This window comes from Pleurodeles waltl, chromosome 4_2, assembly GCF_031143425.1.
Source record: "Pleurodeles waltl isolate 20211129_DDA chromosome 4_2, aPleWal1.hap1.20221129, whole genome shotgun sequence".
NCBI lineage: Eukaryota > Metazoa > Chordata > Amphibia > Caudata > Salamandridae > Pleurodeles > Pleurodeles waltl.
The window spans coordinates 1012777813-1012794010 of NC_090443.1; positions in this window are offsets into that span (position 1 = coordinate 1012777813).

The window sequence follows — 16198 nt, forward strand, 5'->3', positions numbered from 1 at the left end:
TCGCTGGTAGTCTTCTTGCTACTTTGTTGCAGTTTTGCAGGCGTCCTGCGGCACTCAGCGGTCGATCCTTGGCAGAAGTCAAAGAGAGAGGTGCAGAGATACTCTGGTGAATTCTTGCAGGTCATTATCTGAGGAAAATCCCACTGGAGAGACCTTAAATAACCCCCAGAGTAGTATTGGCCACCTAGTAAGTTAAGCACCTATCAGGAGGTGTCTTTGACGTGACCTGCGGGCACTGGCCACCCAGAGGCCTCCAGAGTGCCCTCACACCTCTGGAAATAAGATGGCAGAGGTCTGAGACACACTGGAGGAGCTCTGGGCACCACCCCTGGGGTGGTGATGGACAGGGGAGTGGTCACTCCCCTTTCCTTTGTCCAGTTTCACGCCAGAGCAGGGACTAGGGGTTCCCTAAACCGGTGTAGACTGGCTTATGCAAGGAAGGCACCATCTGTGCCCTTCGAAGCATTTCCAGAGGCTGGGAGAGGCAAACCCTCCCAAGCCTTTAACACCTAATTGCAAAGGGAGAGGGTGTAACACCCTCTCTAAGAGGAAATTGTTTGTTCTGCCTTCCTGGGACTGGGCTGCCCAGACTCCAGGAGGGCATAACCCTGTCTGTGGGGTGGCAGCAGCGGTAGCTGCAGAGAAAACCCCAGAGAGATGGTTTGGCAGTACCCGGGGTCCATAGTGGAGCCCTGGGGATGCATGGAATTGTGTTCCCAATACCAGATTTGGCATGGGGGGACAATTCCATGATCTTAGACATGTTACATGGCCATGTTCGGAGTCACCATTGTGAAGCTACACATAGGTATTGACCTATATGTAGTGCACGTGTGTAATAGTGTCCCCGCACTCACAAAGTCCGGGGAATGGCCCTGAACTATGTGGGGGCACTTTTGCTAGTGCAAGGGTGCCTTCACACTTAGTAACTTTGCACCTAACCTTCAGCAAGTGAAGCTTAGACATATAGGTGACTTAGAAGTTAATTAAGTGCAGTGAAAATGGCTGTGAAATAACGTGTGCGTTATTTCACTCAGGCTGCAGTGGCAGTCCTGTGTAAAGGTTTGTCTGAGCTCCCCATGGGTGGCAAAAGAAATGCTGCAGCCCATAGGGATCTCCTGGAACCGCAATAGCCTGGGTACCTAGGTACCATATACTAGGGAATTATAAGGGTGTTCCAGTGTGCCAATTGAAATTGGTAAAAGTGGTCACTAGCCTATAGTGGCAAATTTAAAGGCAGAGAGAGCATAAGCACTGAGGTTTTGGTTAGCAGAGCCTCAGTGACACAGTTAGTCACTACACAGGTATAGACATTCAGGCCACAAACTATGAGCATTGGGGTCCTGGCTAGCAGGATCCCAGTGAGACAGGCAAAAACAAACTGACATACATGTAACAATGGGGGTAACATGCCAGGCAAGATGGTACTTTCCTACAAGTGCACTGTGATGCCAGACAGGAGTCCCGGACCTGGGAGGCATCTCTTGGGAATCACTCTTGCAGAGACCAGCAGGGTTCAAGCACTTCCAATTGCAGGGCCAGTAACAGGTCCAGGCAGCAGGTCAGCTGGGCAGAGGCAGTAAGGCCTCTGGAGTATGGTATGTTCCAGTACCTCATAACAGGAAGTGTATTGGACTGGCTGCTGGCAACCAACCCAAGTGCTATCAATTAGTTACAAATCAATAAAGTCACTCAGTAAGGAGCAACACACACCCATAGCTGACGCAATTTTACTTTAATAAAACACTAGCATAACCACAAATATTGCCAATATTAGTCAAAAAAGGAGAATAACATTATTATATATATATATATATATATATATATATATATATATACACCCACAGACACATAGAAATGGGGTCTCTAGTTGGCAGTCAGTTTGCACCCTGTCCAAGTAGGAACCCTCACTCTAGTGAGGATAGGGGAGATACCTGCTCAGATAAACCCTGCTCACCCTCTTGGTAGCTTGGCACAAGCAGTCAGGCTTATCTCAGAAGTAAAGTATTTGCACAGAACACGCAGTAATACAGTGAAAACACTACAAAAGGACCCCACACCAGTTTTACAAAAATAGGCAATATTTATATATATAAAACAAGACCAAATACGATAAAAATCCACCATACAATAATAAATATATGAATTCTGCAAGATTAACTCAAAAATAGACTTTGAAGTCAATAGCTCCACCTGAGGCTATCACGGCGTCGTGATCAGCAAAACTAACAGTTCAGGCCAGCCACGGCGTCGTGGGCAAGCTATGGGGTCGGGAAGACCCGCGAACAGTACCTTTGGAACTGCAGGGCATTGTGATCCTCGAGGTGAGCGGCATCGCTGGCGTTGCGGTGTCGGTTCCGGAGTCGGTGCAGGAGTCGTCAGGCCATTGAAGTCACCCGCCTTGTGGATCGAACTCCGGGCTGATGAAGTCAGGAGATCTGGTGTGGATGCTGCAGTGCTACAGTACAATTTACCTAGGGAGCGCTTGCAGTTTAGCACTGATCAGCAGTGGTTAAGTGCACAGAGACAATAAACCAGCAAAAACAGAGTCCAGTAAACCATAAAAACAGGTGATCAGAAGGCAAAAAGACAGGGGAGACACGCCAAAAAAGCTGCCAGATCTAACAATACATATATATATATATATACCTATATATACTGTATATATATATATATATATATATATATACACATTAGCAGAAATGATTATAGGTAGTTCATGAGCTGGCTCAATTCACTCATGATGCAGTAAATTAAAGGCACAATACTGACCAAAGTCTGTCACTCCCTACTGCGTGGCTGCTGCCGCTGTTGTGCCTGACAGAGCTGTCCAGCTCTATGTTCGAGGCCCACCTCCACCCGAAGGCAGTCGCCTGCACCTTATCACTGGTGGCATAGTGGCCATCTGTGTCTGTCTGCATTTTCTCTTTTTCCTCTTTTTTGCTGTTTTTCTGTTTTGCTGTTTTACTATTTTTTCTGCTGTAGGAAAGTCCTACTTTTTGCCCTGGTCACCCCCACACTTTTTGGACAGGTACTGGTGGTTACTGACTCTAGGCTGTGCCCTGGGTACTGCTTACCAGTCCCAGGGCCAGTGCTCTGTGTAAAGTGGATATGCAAATTAGGCTAATTATAATTGGCTAAGTCAACCTACCAATAAGTCGTAGGTGTAGGGACCCCAGCATAGGTACTGCACCCATAGGTGCAGTGCTGAGGTGCCCAGTGTCATTTTAAAGGCAGGCCTGCCTTGCTGGCTGCTTTTAAATTTAAGTTATATGCAAATTCGACTGTGGAATTAAAAGTAGTTCCAAAGTCTTAAACTACCTTATTTTTACATATAAGTCACCCCGCAGGTGATGTAAAAACAGCCAGACTCGTTTTTCCCTCATTGTAGTGAATGGCCTTCATAGGCTAGAATGGGGAGACTTTATTTTAATTTTAAAAGTCCCCTTAAGTGACAGATACAAAGAGTTTGGTATCAAATTAATTGTTATAATAAATCCCACAACTTCCAGTTGTGGAATTTAATATAACTTGTTCATGTAAAGAGTTTTAAACTTTACCTGAAAAGTTGCCAACTTCAGCCCTGCATTGTTTTTGCTGCTGTGCTCTGATCGGCCAGCCTCTGGCAGCCTGGCCAGGATGCCTTGATGAGGTGTGAAGTGGCCTGGCTTCACAGAAGGAGATGTGCCTGTGGGAGGGGATCTCCCCTCAACAGATGGTGAGGTATGAAGGCTGCCAAACTGGTCTTCAAAAGCCGAGAAGGACATTTGGAGCAACCCAGCAACACCCCCACATCCTGCAACCCAAGACAACTAGGTGCCCCCTTGATTAGATTGGGAGAGGGCAGGAGAAGGGTGTGTTTAGGATTTTTAGCCACACCAGTGGGTGGGCTCAGCCAGATGTAACCTCCAAAAATCACTTTCAGCCATGATGGATTTTTGAGGAATGTTGCCTCCTGGGATTGATTTTTGCCACACTTCCCAGGAAGTGGTCATCACAGGGGGAAGGACCCTGCACCTGATTGGAGAACCAGGACCCCCCTGTTTTTCACCCAGGAGCAGGGATAAAACTGGCAGACCTGCACCCACACCTCAGATCCCCATCAGATTCCAACAAGGAAGAACCAAAGGAGAAGAAGGACTGCCCTGCTGGACCCCTGGCATGCACCTGGACCCTGCTCTCTGAAGGACTGCACCAGCTGCACACTTGGCCTTCACCACAAGAAGGACTTTGCCTGGCTTCAACTGGTTCAAGGAGGGACTCCCTGTTTGCTACAGGTGAAAAATTGCTAACTAGAGTCCCCTGTAACAACACCTGAAGAAATCAACCAGCTGACCACTGTCCGGTGGCAAAAAATAAGTTTGCGCCAGGTGCATTCTGGGAGTTGTAGTCCATACTCCAAAGGATCATCTCAGAGCTTCTGGAACCTTGGGGTGAGCTGTGGACCCCAAAAGAACCTTAAAGAAACATCTGGAAGAAGATCCAGAAGTTTGGCGAAGTTTGGAGAACTTTTTAAAAAAAGCTCCATAGAGGGACGGACCCGTCGCGGCAACTATAGCCGGCTTGCCTCAACCGCGACCCGGCCTGATTTGCAGGTTCGTCCCGGTGAATAAAATCTCCAAGAAAGAGACTAAGTCCGAACGTAGAAAGTTGACCGGGACCTCTCAGCCAGCGTATCCGAGGAAGGCTCCAAGGATGTCGGATCAAGATCCAGGTTTACCCCGGTCGAAGGATTTTCACCTCGAAAAAAACAACTAAATCCGAAGGTAAAAGTCTCCACTGAGGGCTCCCGCAACGCGTATCCGGAGAAGAGTTCCAGGAGGTCAGATTGGACTGGCAGGTTCGTCCCGCTGAAGAAAAACTTCAGAAAAACGACTAAGTGCGAAGGTAAACTTTTGACTGAGGCCTCCGGCGGGCTGTAGCCGAGCCCGGCTCCATCGCGGTCGGCCTTAAACTTTGACTTTGCCCCGGTCGAGGTGTGACCAGATGACCAGATTGGCGCTTTCTGTTTCTAGGCGCTAGAAAACAATAATTCTTTAAAAATTCATATCTCCGGTTCACCTTATCCGATTTTATTCGTTTTTGTGTCATTTTAAAGATAAAATTATAATCTATTTTGCATAAAGTGGTTTTGGATTTTTAAACTGTTTCCTGTGTTTTATTTAACCACTGTTTTGTGATATTTGAATGCTTTACACTGTGTCTCCTAAGTTAAGCCTTGTCGCCCGTTGCCAAGCTACCAAGGGTTGAGCTGGGTTTAATTTACTGAGACCTAACTGGACCTAAGTGGAGGTTTGTGGCCTATTGCTAAGTGTAGGTACCTACCTGCCCTTACCAATGACCCATTTTCCAACATTTTTGGTGCGCAGTGGTGGGATCCTGTACTTGTGTTCAGTATCACATTACAGTTTTAAGTAAAACAAATAAAAAATCCTTTACATTGTCCTAGTGCAAAAACATTTTTTTATTTTTTATTTGGATTCATTTCAATTATTGATTTTTTGTGAATTTTCTAACTTCTTGTTTCCAATTTTTGCAAAACGTTTTTGTTGACACAAAACTAGGGAACCATGGAGCTTGATCTGGCTAGCCTACCCACACTGACAGTAGTCCAGCTTAGGGGGTTGTGTACTGAAGGAGGGTTGCCTGCAACCACCGACCTCAGGAAGCATGTCCTGATCAAATCCCTGACAGCATGGGCTGAGGCCCAAGAGGAAGACTCAGAGGAAGCTCCAGAGGAGGAAGAAGCAGGGGAGGATGCTAGCTCCAACCACTCAGGGGAGGGAGGGCATCTGAGCCTAAGTGAGGAGGAGGAAGACAGGTCCTCACTGCACACAGTTACTAGGGTCATACCCAAAGCTAGTTGGAGGAAGGGGGTCCCTTCAGGAGGAGAGAACCTGTCCCTCAGGGAAAGAGAGCTGGAGGCCCAGCTAGCATTTATAGCTTTGGAAGCACAGAAGCTGGCCCTAGAAGAGAAAAAGTGGGTAAGGGAAGAGAAAAGAGATGGTGGCAGTGACAGAGAAGCTGAGGTGTCCATGGGTGTTTTTTTTTGCCCCAGATTAACCCAGGGGGTGGTTCCTGCCTATGTAGAGGGGGATGACATAGACAAGTGGCTGGAGGCCTTTGAGAGGGCCCTCCAGATGAGGAGAGTCAAACCGCAGTATTGGGGTTCACTTCTTTGGGAGTTGGTCCCCAAACTCTGGGAGGGATAGGCTCCTAACCTTGAGGGGGGAGGAGGCAGATTCATGCCCCAGTATGAAGAGATGCATGACTAAAAAGTTTGGTCTGACCCCAGAGCAGTATAGGCTCAAGTTTAGGGACACCCAGATGACAAGCACCTAGACCTGGGTGGACTTTGTGGACATCTCAGTTAAAGCACTAGAGGGCTGGATACAGGTCAACAAGGTAAGTACCTTTGAGGGGCTGTACAATTTGATTAGGAGGGAGCACCTTCTAACCAATTGTGTCCAAGAGGAGCTCCACCAGTATCTAGTTGACTCTAAGTTGACCAGCCCCAGAGAGCTGGGGGAGGCAGCAGAGGACTGGTTAAGAACTAGGGTTAACCAGAAACCCACAGGGGGTGATCAGAAAAAGGGAGGACATGGTTCTTCTCAGGGGAAGAACAAAGGGAACGATGACAAAAAGCCCAAGGAGTCCTCACAAGAGTCCCCAAAAACTTCTCAGGGTGGGGGAGCCCCGAGCCATTCCACTTCTAAGGGGAAAGGGTATCAGGGGAAGCATTATGATCCTGTTAAAGCAGGAAAGTTTCTGGAGCTTGCTAAGGCCGGCAAGTGTTTTGAGTGTCATCAACCTGGACACAAAATAGGAGATGCGATCTGCTCCAAGAAGCCCCCAATGGTGGGCAATCCCATGGGATTGCTAGTATAGGGATGGGGGTGGAAGGTGGCCAAGGGCTGGGATCAGGGTACACAGAGGTTACCTTAGTATCCGTGGGTGGGGTGGATATTGCAACTATGGCCACCTTACCTCCCAGCATGGAGAGGTATAGGCAGAGGCCTAAAGTCAATGGGACTGAGGTGGAAGCTCTGAGAGATAGAGGAGCCAGTGTGACAATGGTCACAGAGAAGCTGGTTTCTCCAGAACAGGTCTTACCTGGTGTCTTCCACCAAGTGACTTATGCAGATAGCAAAACCAAACTCCATCCCATGGCCATGGTGAGCCTGGAATGGGGAGGTGTGACTGACCCTAAGAAGGTAGCTGTAGCTCCTGCCCTTCCAGTTGAGTATCTGCTGGGAAATGATCTTGAAGCATCTGAAGGGTCAGAGTTGGAGAAAAGGGTCCATGCACAGATGCTGGACCTCCCTGAATGGGTGTGTGCTGTGACCAGGTCACAGGCAGCACAACAGGGAAGTGCTGGACACTTGGACCCTGGAACAATGGGCTAAGCCTCCAAGGAGAAGAGAAAGGGCACTGGGTCTGGCTTGCCAGCCCCCACAAGTACAGAGGATCAGGGGGAATCCAAACCTGAGGGTGAGGATCTGACCTCTGAGGTAGGGCCACTTCCCCTGCAAGTTCTGCCTGACTTGGCAGACCTGCAAGAGGCTGGTGGGCCCACCAGAGAAGAGTTGTTCCAGGGACAAAGAGAGTGTCCCACTCTTGAGGGCCTAAGGCAGACTGCTGCCAGGCATGAACAAGGGGATACCAGTGGGACCCACAAGGTGTACTGGGAGGAAGGAGTTCTCTACACCAAGGCAAGGGACCCCAAACCAGGGGCAACCAGGAGAGTAGTGGTCCCCCAGAAGTATAGAGAATTCCTCCTTACTTTAAGCCATGATATTCCCTTAGCTGGACATTTGGGACAGACCAAGACCTGAAACAGGCTGGTCAACCATTTTTATTGGCCCCAAATGTCGGAAAAAGTCAAGGAGTTTTGCAGCTCCTGTGTTATCTGCCAAGCCAGTGGCAAGGCAGGGGGCAAGCCAAAGGCTCCCTTGATACCACTGCCAGTGGTTGGGACTCCCTTTGAGAGGGTAGGGATTGACATTGTGGCCCCCTAGACCCACCAACTGCCTCAGGCAACAGGTACATGTTGGTGGTTGTGGACCATGCCACCAGGTACCCTGAGGCAATACCCCTCTGGACAGTCACTGCTCCCACAGTGGCTAGGGCCCTACTTGGTGTGTTCACCAGAGTGGGGTTTCCAAAGGAGGTGGTCTCAGGTAGGGGCACACATTTTATGTCTGCCTATCTGAAAGCCATGTAGGATGAGTGTGGTGTTACTTATAAGTTCACCACCCCTATCATCCACAGACCAATGGTTTGGTGAAAAGATTTAACAAGACCCTGAAGGGCATGATCATGGGTTTGTCTGACAAACTCAGGAGGAGATGGGATGTTCTCCTCCCATGCCTGTTGTTTGCCTACAGAGAGGTGCCACAGAAGGGGGTTGGATTCAGACCCCTTGAGTTACTGTTTGGGCACCCTGTAAGAGGCCCATTGTGCTTGGTGAGACAGTCTTGGGAGAAGCCTCTCAAAGAGTCCAAGGAGAATGTGCTGGATTATGTGCTGGGCCTGCGGTCACGCATGGCTGAGTACATGAAGAAGGCAAGCAGAAACCTGGAGGCCAGCCAAGAGCTCATGAAGCTCTGGCATGACCAAAAGGCTACCATGCCTGAGTATCACCCAGGACAGCTGGTGTGGGTTTTGGAACCCATGGCTCCTAGGGCACTTCAGGCTGAATGGACTGGGCCCTATCCAATTGTGGAGAAAAAGGGTGAGGTCACCTACTTGGTGGACATTGGCACCCCCAGGAATCCTCATAGGATCCTGCATGTCAACAGGTTGAAACCCAACCAGGACAGGGCAGGCATGACCATGCTGATGGTCACTGATGAAGGGAAGGAGGAGGAGTGTGAACCTCTGCCAGATCTCCTATCCTCAAATGAACAAGATGGGTCAGTGGAGGGAGTGGTACTCTCTCACAAGTTGACAGGCAGCAACAAAAAGACTGTAGACACGTTTTGGAGCATTTTGCTAGTCTGTTCTCCCTGACCCCTGGACTCACCAATTGGTGTGTCCAAGACAATGATACTGGTGACAGCTTACCTGTCAAAAACAAGCTGTACAGGCTGTCTGGCCAGGTCAAGGCCAACATCAAAGCTGAAGTGGCTAAAATGTTGGAGCTCAAGGTAATTGAGCCCTCTGACAGTCCTTGGTCCAGTCCAGTGGTACTGGTGCCCAAACCTAATCCCCAAGGTTGGAAGAAGGAACCGAGATTTTGTGTGGTCTAAATGCAGTCACTAGGACTGATGCTCACCCCATACCTAGAGCTGATAAACTCATTGATAGGTTGGGGGCTGCCAAATTCCTGAGCACGTTTGATCTGACCCCAGGATACTGGCAGATTGTCTTAAATCCAGGAGCTAAGGAGAGGTCAGCATTTTCCATACCAGAGGGCCACTTTCAGCTCAAGGTGATGCCCTTTGGCCTGAAAAATGCTCCTGCCACCTTCCAACCATAGGTGAATAGAGTGCTGTCTGGGTTGGAATCTTTCCGTGCAACGTATCTGGATGATATAGCTGTATTTAGTTCCACCTGGGAGGACCACCTGGTCCACCTGAAGGAAGTGCTTCAGGCCCTGCTTCAAGCAGGCCTGACTATCAAGGCAAGCAAGTACCAGATAGGGCAAAGCTCAGTTGTGTACCTGGGCCACCTTTTTGGCAGAGGACATGTACAACCTCTCCAGCCCAAGATCCAGACTATCCTGGATTGGGAGGCTCCTAAAACCCAGACTCAGGTCAGGGCCTTTCTTGGCCTGACTGGGTACTACAGGATATTTGTTCAGAATTATGGAACCATAGTGGCCCCTCTGACTGGGCTTACCTCAAAGGAACAGCCTGAGAAGGTCATTTGGACCCCAGAGTGTCAGAAAGCTTTTGACACCCTAAAACAGGCTATGTGTTCAGCACCAGTGTAACTGGCCCCTGACTATGGCAAGGAGTTTATAGTGCAAACAGATGCTTCAGAGGAAGGGATTGGGGCAGTGTTAGCACAAGTTAATGAAGAGGGCCAAGATCAACCAGTTGCCTTCATCAGCAGGCGAATACTCCCCAGAGAGAAAAGATGGAGTGCCATTGAGAGGGAGGCCTTTGCTGTGGTCTGGTCCCTGAAGAAGTTGAGGCCATACTTGTTTGGCACTCACTTCTGTTTACAAACTGACCACAGACCTCTCAGATGGTTGATGCAAATGAGGGGGAAGAACACAAAACTGTTAAGGTGGTCAATTTCCCTACAGGAGATGGACTTCACAGTGGAGCACAGACCTGGGACTGCCCATGCCAATGCAGATGGCCTTTCCAGGTTTTTCCACTTAGCTGATGAGGAATACTACCAGGGTGTAGGTTAGTACTCATCACCTTTCATATGGGGGGGGGGCAGTGTAAGAGAATCCTCCTTTTTGCCCTGGTCATCCCCACACATTTTGGACAGGTACTGGTGGTTACTGACTCTTGGCTGTGCCCTGGGTACTGCTTACCAGTCCCAGGGCCAGTGCTCTGTGTAAAGTGGATATGCAAATTATATTTGGCTAAGTCAACCTACCTATAAGTCCCTAGTATATGGTAGGGCATGTAGGTTTAGGGACCACAGCATAGGTAGTGCACCCATAGGTGCACTGCTGAGGTGCCCAGTGTCATGTTAAAGGCAGGCCTGCCTTGCTGGCTGCTTTTAAATTAAATTTATATGCAAATTCGACTTTGGAATTAAAAGTAGTTCCAAAGTCTTAAACTACCTTATTTTTACATAGAAGTCACCCCTAAGGTGTGCCCTATGTGCCCCTAAGGCTGGGTGCCATGTAACTATAAGCAGGGACCTTATAAAAATCGTTTTATAAGCCCTGGTAAGGTAAAAACAGCCAAATTCGTTTTTCCCTCATTGTAGTGAATGGCCTTCATAGGCTAGAATGGGGAGACTTTATTTTAATTTTAAAAGTCCCCTTAAGTGACAGATACAAAGATTGTGGTATCAAATTAATTGTTATAATAAATCCCACAACTTCCAGTTGTGGGATTTAATATAACTTGTTCAGCTATAGAATTTTAAACTTTACCTGAAAAGTTGCCAACTTCAGCCCTGCATTGTTTTTTCTGCTGTGCTCGGATTGGCCAGCCTCTGGCAGGCTGGCCAGGCTGCCTTGATGAGGTGTGAGTGGCCTGGCTTCACACAAAGAGATGTGCCTGCGGGAGGGGATCTCCCCTCAACAGATGGTGAGGCAGGAAGGGGGAGGGCTGCCAAATTGGTCTTCAAAGGCAGAGAAGGACATTTGGATCAACCCAGCAATACCCCCACATCCTGCAACCCCAGACAACTAGGTACCCCCTTGATTAGATTAGGAGAGGGCAGGAGAGGGGTGTGTTTAGGATTTTTAGCCACACCAGTGGGTGGGCTCAGCCAGATGTAACCTCCAAAAATCACTTTCAGCCATGATGGATTTTTGAGGAATGTTGCCTCCTGAGATTGATTTTTGCCACACTTCCCAGGAAGTGGTCATCACAGGGCGAAGGACCCTGCACCTGATTGGAGGACCAGGACCCCCATGTTTTTCACCCAGGACCAGGGATAAAACTGGCACACCTGCACCCACACCTCAGATCCCCATCAGATTTCAACAAGGCTGAACTAAAGGAGAAGAAGGACTGCCCTGCTGGACCTCTGGCCTGCACCTGGACCCTGCTCTCTGAAGGACTGCACCAGCTGCACACTTGGGCTTCACCACAATAAGGACTTTGCCTAGGTTTAACTGGTTCAAGGAGGGACTCCCTGTTTGCTACAGGTGAAAAATTGCTAACCAGAGTCCCCTGCACCAAATTCTTAAGAAATCAACCAGCTGACCACTGTACAGTGGCCACAAAGGAGTTTGCGCCAGGTGCATTCTGGGAGTTGTAGTCCACACCCCCAAGGGCAATCTCAGAGCTTCTGGAACCTTGGGGTGAGCTGTGGACCCCAAAAGAACCTTAAAGGAACATCTGGAAGAAGATCCAGAAGTTTGGAGAAGTTTGGAGAACTTTCGAAAAAAAGCTCCATAGAGGGACTGACCCGTCGCGGCAACTCTAGCTGGCTTGCTTCAACCGCGACCCGGCCTGATTTGCAGGTTCGTCCCGGTGAAGAAAATCTCCAAAAAAGAGACTAAGTCCAAACGTAGAAAGTTGACCGGGACCTCCCAGCCAGCGTATCCAAGGAGGGCTCCAAGGACGTTGGATCAAGATCCAGGTTTACCCCGGTCGAAGGATTTTCACCTCGAAAAAAACAACTAAGACCGAAGGTAAAAGTCTCCACCGAGGGCACCTGCGACTCGTATCCGAAGAAGAGTTCTAGGAGGTCGGATTAGACTGGCAGGTTCGCTGAAGAAAATCTTCAGAAAAACGACTAAGTGCGAAGGTAAACTTTTGACCGAGGCCTCCCACGGGCTGTAGCCGAGCCCGGCTCCATAGCCGGTCGGCCTTAAACTTTGACTTTGTCCCGGTCGAGGTGAGACCAGATGGCCAGATTGGCGCTTTTTGTTTCTAGGCGCTAGAAAACAAGTTCACAATGTGAACATCGTTTTTGTGTCATTTTAAAGATAAAAATATAATCTATTTTTATAAATTGTTTTTGGATTTTTAAACTGTTTCCTATGTTTTATTTAATTACTGTTTTGTGATATTTGAATGCTTTACACTCTGTCTCCTAAGTTAAGCCTTGTCGCTCGTTGCCAAGCTACCAAGGGTTGGGCTGGGTTTAATTTACTGAGACCTAACTGGACCTAAGTGGAGGTTAGTGGCCTATTGCTAAGTGTAGGTACCTACCTGCCCTTACCAATGACCCATTTTCCAACATCTGCTCTCTGTTTTTTTGCACTTCTTGCTTTTTTCCCTCTCCTGCACTTCCCACTCCCTGGTGCTGCTCCCTGCACGGCCCCGCCCTCAAGCACTTTCCCGCCCTCCCACCTCCAGCTGAACAGTTCCTCTCTCCATTTCATCCAGTTGCGATTTGTTGTAGGATAGGCTTAGTCGCCTACAGACAAAAGTACTGTCATCCTTTAACCAGCAGTCTTGCCCAGAGCAAGAGTCCAAACTACGACATGGCGCCACCAACAATGGTGTTTAGGCACTAATTTATGGACACCCCGACTATCACTGTCTCACAGACAACAGGTACCCTAAGTACCATTTTACAGAGACGTCCGTGGTCTTTGGGAAAATCCTTCTCAACTGAAAAGGTAACACCTGATTAAGCTGTAGGTTGTTCGAGCTCGAGTTCCAGCTCATAAAAGGACTTATACTCCCCATTTTTGGTGTTCCGTTTCTCTAAACAAAATGGCTGCTGCCATAGACATTCCTAAAAATGCTAGACATGCTAGACATGCACTAACACAACATTTATTAACGCATGGCCTTACAGATGAGGGCGGGGGTGTTACTCTTATAATAGAAGCTAATGAAGCATACCAAACAGAAACATTTTACTTTTGGGTCACCTTTCCTGAGGTAGACCAAAGAACACATACATTCCACACATATGAAATTGCAAACGTACCTTTACCGTACCGAGCATTCCAATATCATGTAATATCACTCACATACCAAGAGCATCAGAACTAGTTTGAAGGCGCCCTACCACATGCACTACAAAGAGTGAGGCTAGGTCCCTTAAGTAATGACGGACCTACATGGCCTATGTTTGCCACATACACACCTCACCCAGGCATACAGAATATGCAAATAGCAGCTCAGCGAGATTTATATAATGAATTGGTGACATTATATAGGCGATTAGTTCAGTTTGTAATGCGAACATTGAACACAACACCAGCGCATCCAGCACCACCATCACCTGGTGGTTATCAATTGGCTACTGGGATTAATCCACAAACAGTGCATTCTATTATGGGTAAAGTGCCCGCGGAACGGGAAAAAATACCGTTCTCGGTTGCCCAGAAAACGAATCAGCTGGAAGCTGTGTTTCCCCATAAGGGACCATGGGAAAAACATAGACTTTTCACTATTGGCTTGCCCTTTGGAATGGTTCCCTCAGTGGATGACTGTGCCACATGGGGAACATACAGTCTTCGCTGCCATATATACTACCACACATGGTACCCCGACACTAGCCAATTTACTGGAAGTGTTAAAACAAATACAAAATTAGCATGGGCTGCACCAGCCCTGGATTTGGGGATGAAATTAATGCGTAACTTTGACGCAGTTTCCTCAATAATACTCATTAACATTAAAGGGGAAGTGTTAACACTGGCAATTCGCCAGCATCTCTGGGAAAATCCACAACAGGAACAAGAGAGACAGCTACCAAACATTATTTCCGATACCTATACTAGTATAGGATGGGATAGTTTGGGATCCAAACCAAAGAAATTGGAGTTAGAAGGTACCACCCATAAGGACGGTACAAAGCAGGCCCAAGAGGGCCCTAAGAAGCGCTGGGACAAACAAAAGGATTTCAAAGATAGAAATAATAAGAGAGCTGATTCTCCACACCCGGAGAACTCCGAAAGGAGATATAATCTCAGAAATAGGGAGAACATTAAAACTCCAGACAGATATACTGAGTCACGTCCCTTTCGTTCCTTTCAGGATGCACCGGATAGACGTAGCGAGAGAGGGGGCCGTCAAGATCGACCTCCTGAATACGTGAAAGAAAAGAAAGACTCGTAGCAGCCTGCCATTAAAAAAGAAGAAAAGACTCCTCAGCAAAAGCCACAGTTTAAAAAGAAGAAGGTGGCAGCACTGACAGCTAAAAATGCCACTATACTTGAGAACACTGTTGAGGAACAAGATGTGGGCTGTGACTTTGTCAGACAGCGCAGCAGAGGTCACGATACGTCGCCAGAGTCTGAGAGATTATCTGGATGCGACAGCAACAAACTATTTCAGCGCAGTTGAAACAGCGGATGGCCGCGTTCTCCTCCCCCGATAGGGTTTATGATTTAAAAATTCAGATAGAGGGAGACGTGAAGTGCACTATTATTGTGATATTTTGGGATGAACTTACTAGTGATATCCTATTGGCCGAAAGAGACTGGCCACCTGAACACGTCCACAAGCTCCCACATGAGGAAGATGTAATTTTGCCTTCTTTCTCCGATCTTGTTCCGGAAGCAGAAAAAGAAGCCTATGCTGCTGAATGGGCTTTAGCGCAGGCACCTGCACTATATCGCAATCATGTAGGCCGGGACAAGGAGTTTCCCTGTAATTTTATTCCTGTTAGGTCTAAACCCCAACAGCAGCCACAATATCCTGTCAAACATGAAGCAAAAGCTCAGGTGAGGGAGATCCTCGCCCAACTCAAGTACCAGGGAGTGATTGAGCCCTGTACATCTGCAATGAATAATCTGTTATTCCCTGTTGCAAAACCGGACCATTCATATAGAATAGTCATTGATTATAGACATTTAAATAGTCATACACGCACATATGCTATACAAAATTCACACAGCACAGCACTAATAAACAATATAGTGCGTAAAAAATATAAAACAACATTAGACATATCTAATGGTTTTTCTGCCAGAATTTAGCACATGAAAGTCGGGACCTGAGTGCATTCTCATTTGACTCTCAGAAACGCTTTTGTCGTTTACCTCAGGGCTATAAAATAGCCTGGGGCCCGTGTAACATCAATATTACATGATATTGATTCCGAGGCGTTATTCTACGTGGATGACATATATCTCACAGACAACGTCCTTGACATTCATCTTACAAGGATCATTCTGGGATTTGCAGACCTTGGTTACAAATTCAACTTAAAGAAAAGCAAGATCGCCTTTCTCAGTGTATTATTCCTGGGACATGAGCTAACGAGGGAAAGATGCATTCCAGATTATGCACAACATATCAAGCCACTTTATGACTTGGTTCAGCCACATTTTTCTAGCAGACACTGGACGGTTGAACACACCCGCATCCTTAGGGAAATGCAACAGGACATGCTAGAAGCTAAACACTTGCACACACATGACAATAAAACAAATTTGATCATCAGAATAATTGCTGGTGCCATTGGATTTACTTATGTCACCTTCAACGAGGGTGACACGTTACCCATAGCATATAAATCACATTTATACCCAAATGCAGAACAACGTTTTGCACCTACAGAAAAGATGCTGACAGCAGTTCAGATGGCCGTCATAAAAGAGAGGCCACTTGCCCAGGGGAAACGTATTATTGTTGTCTCCCCG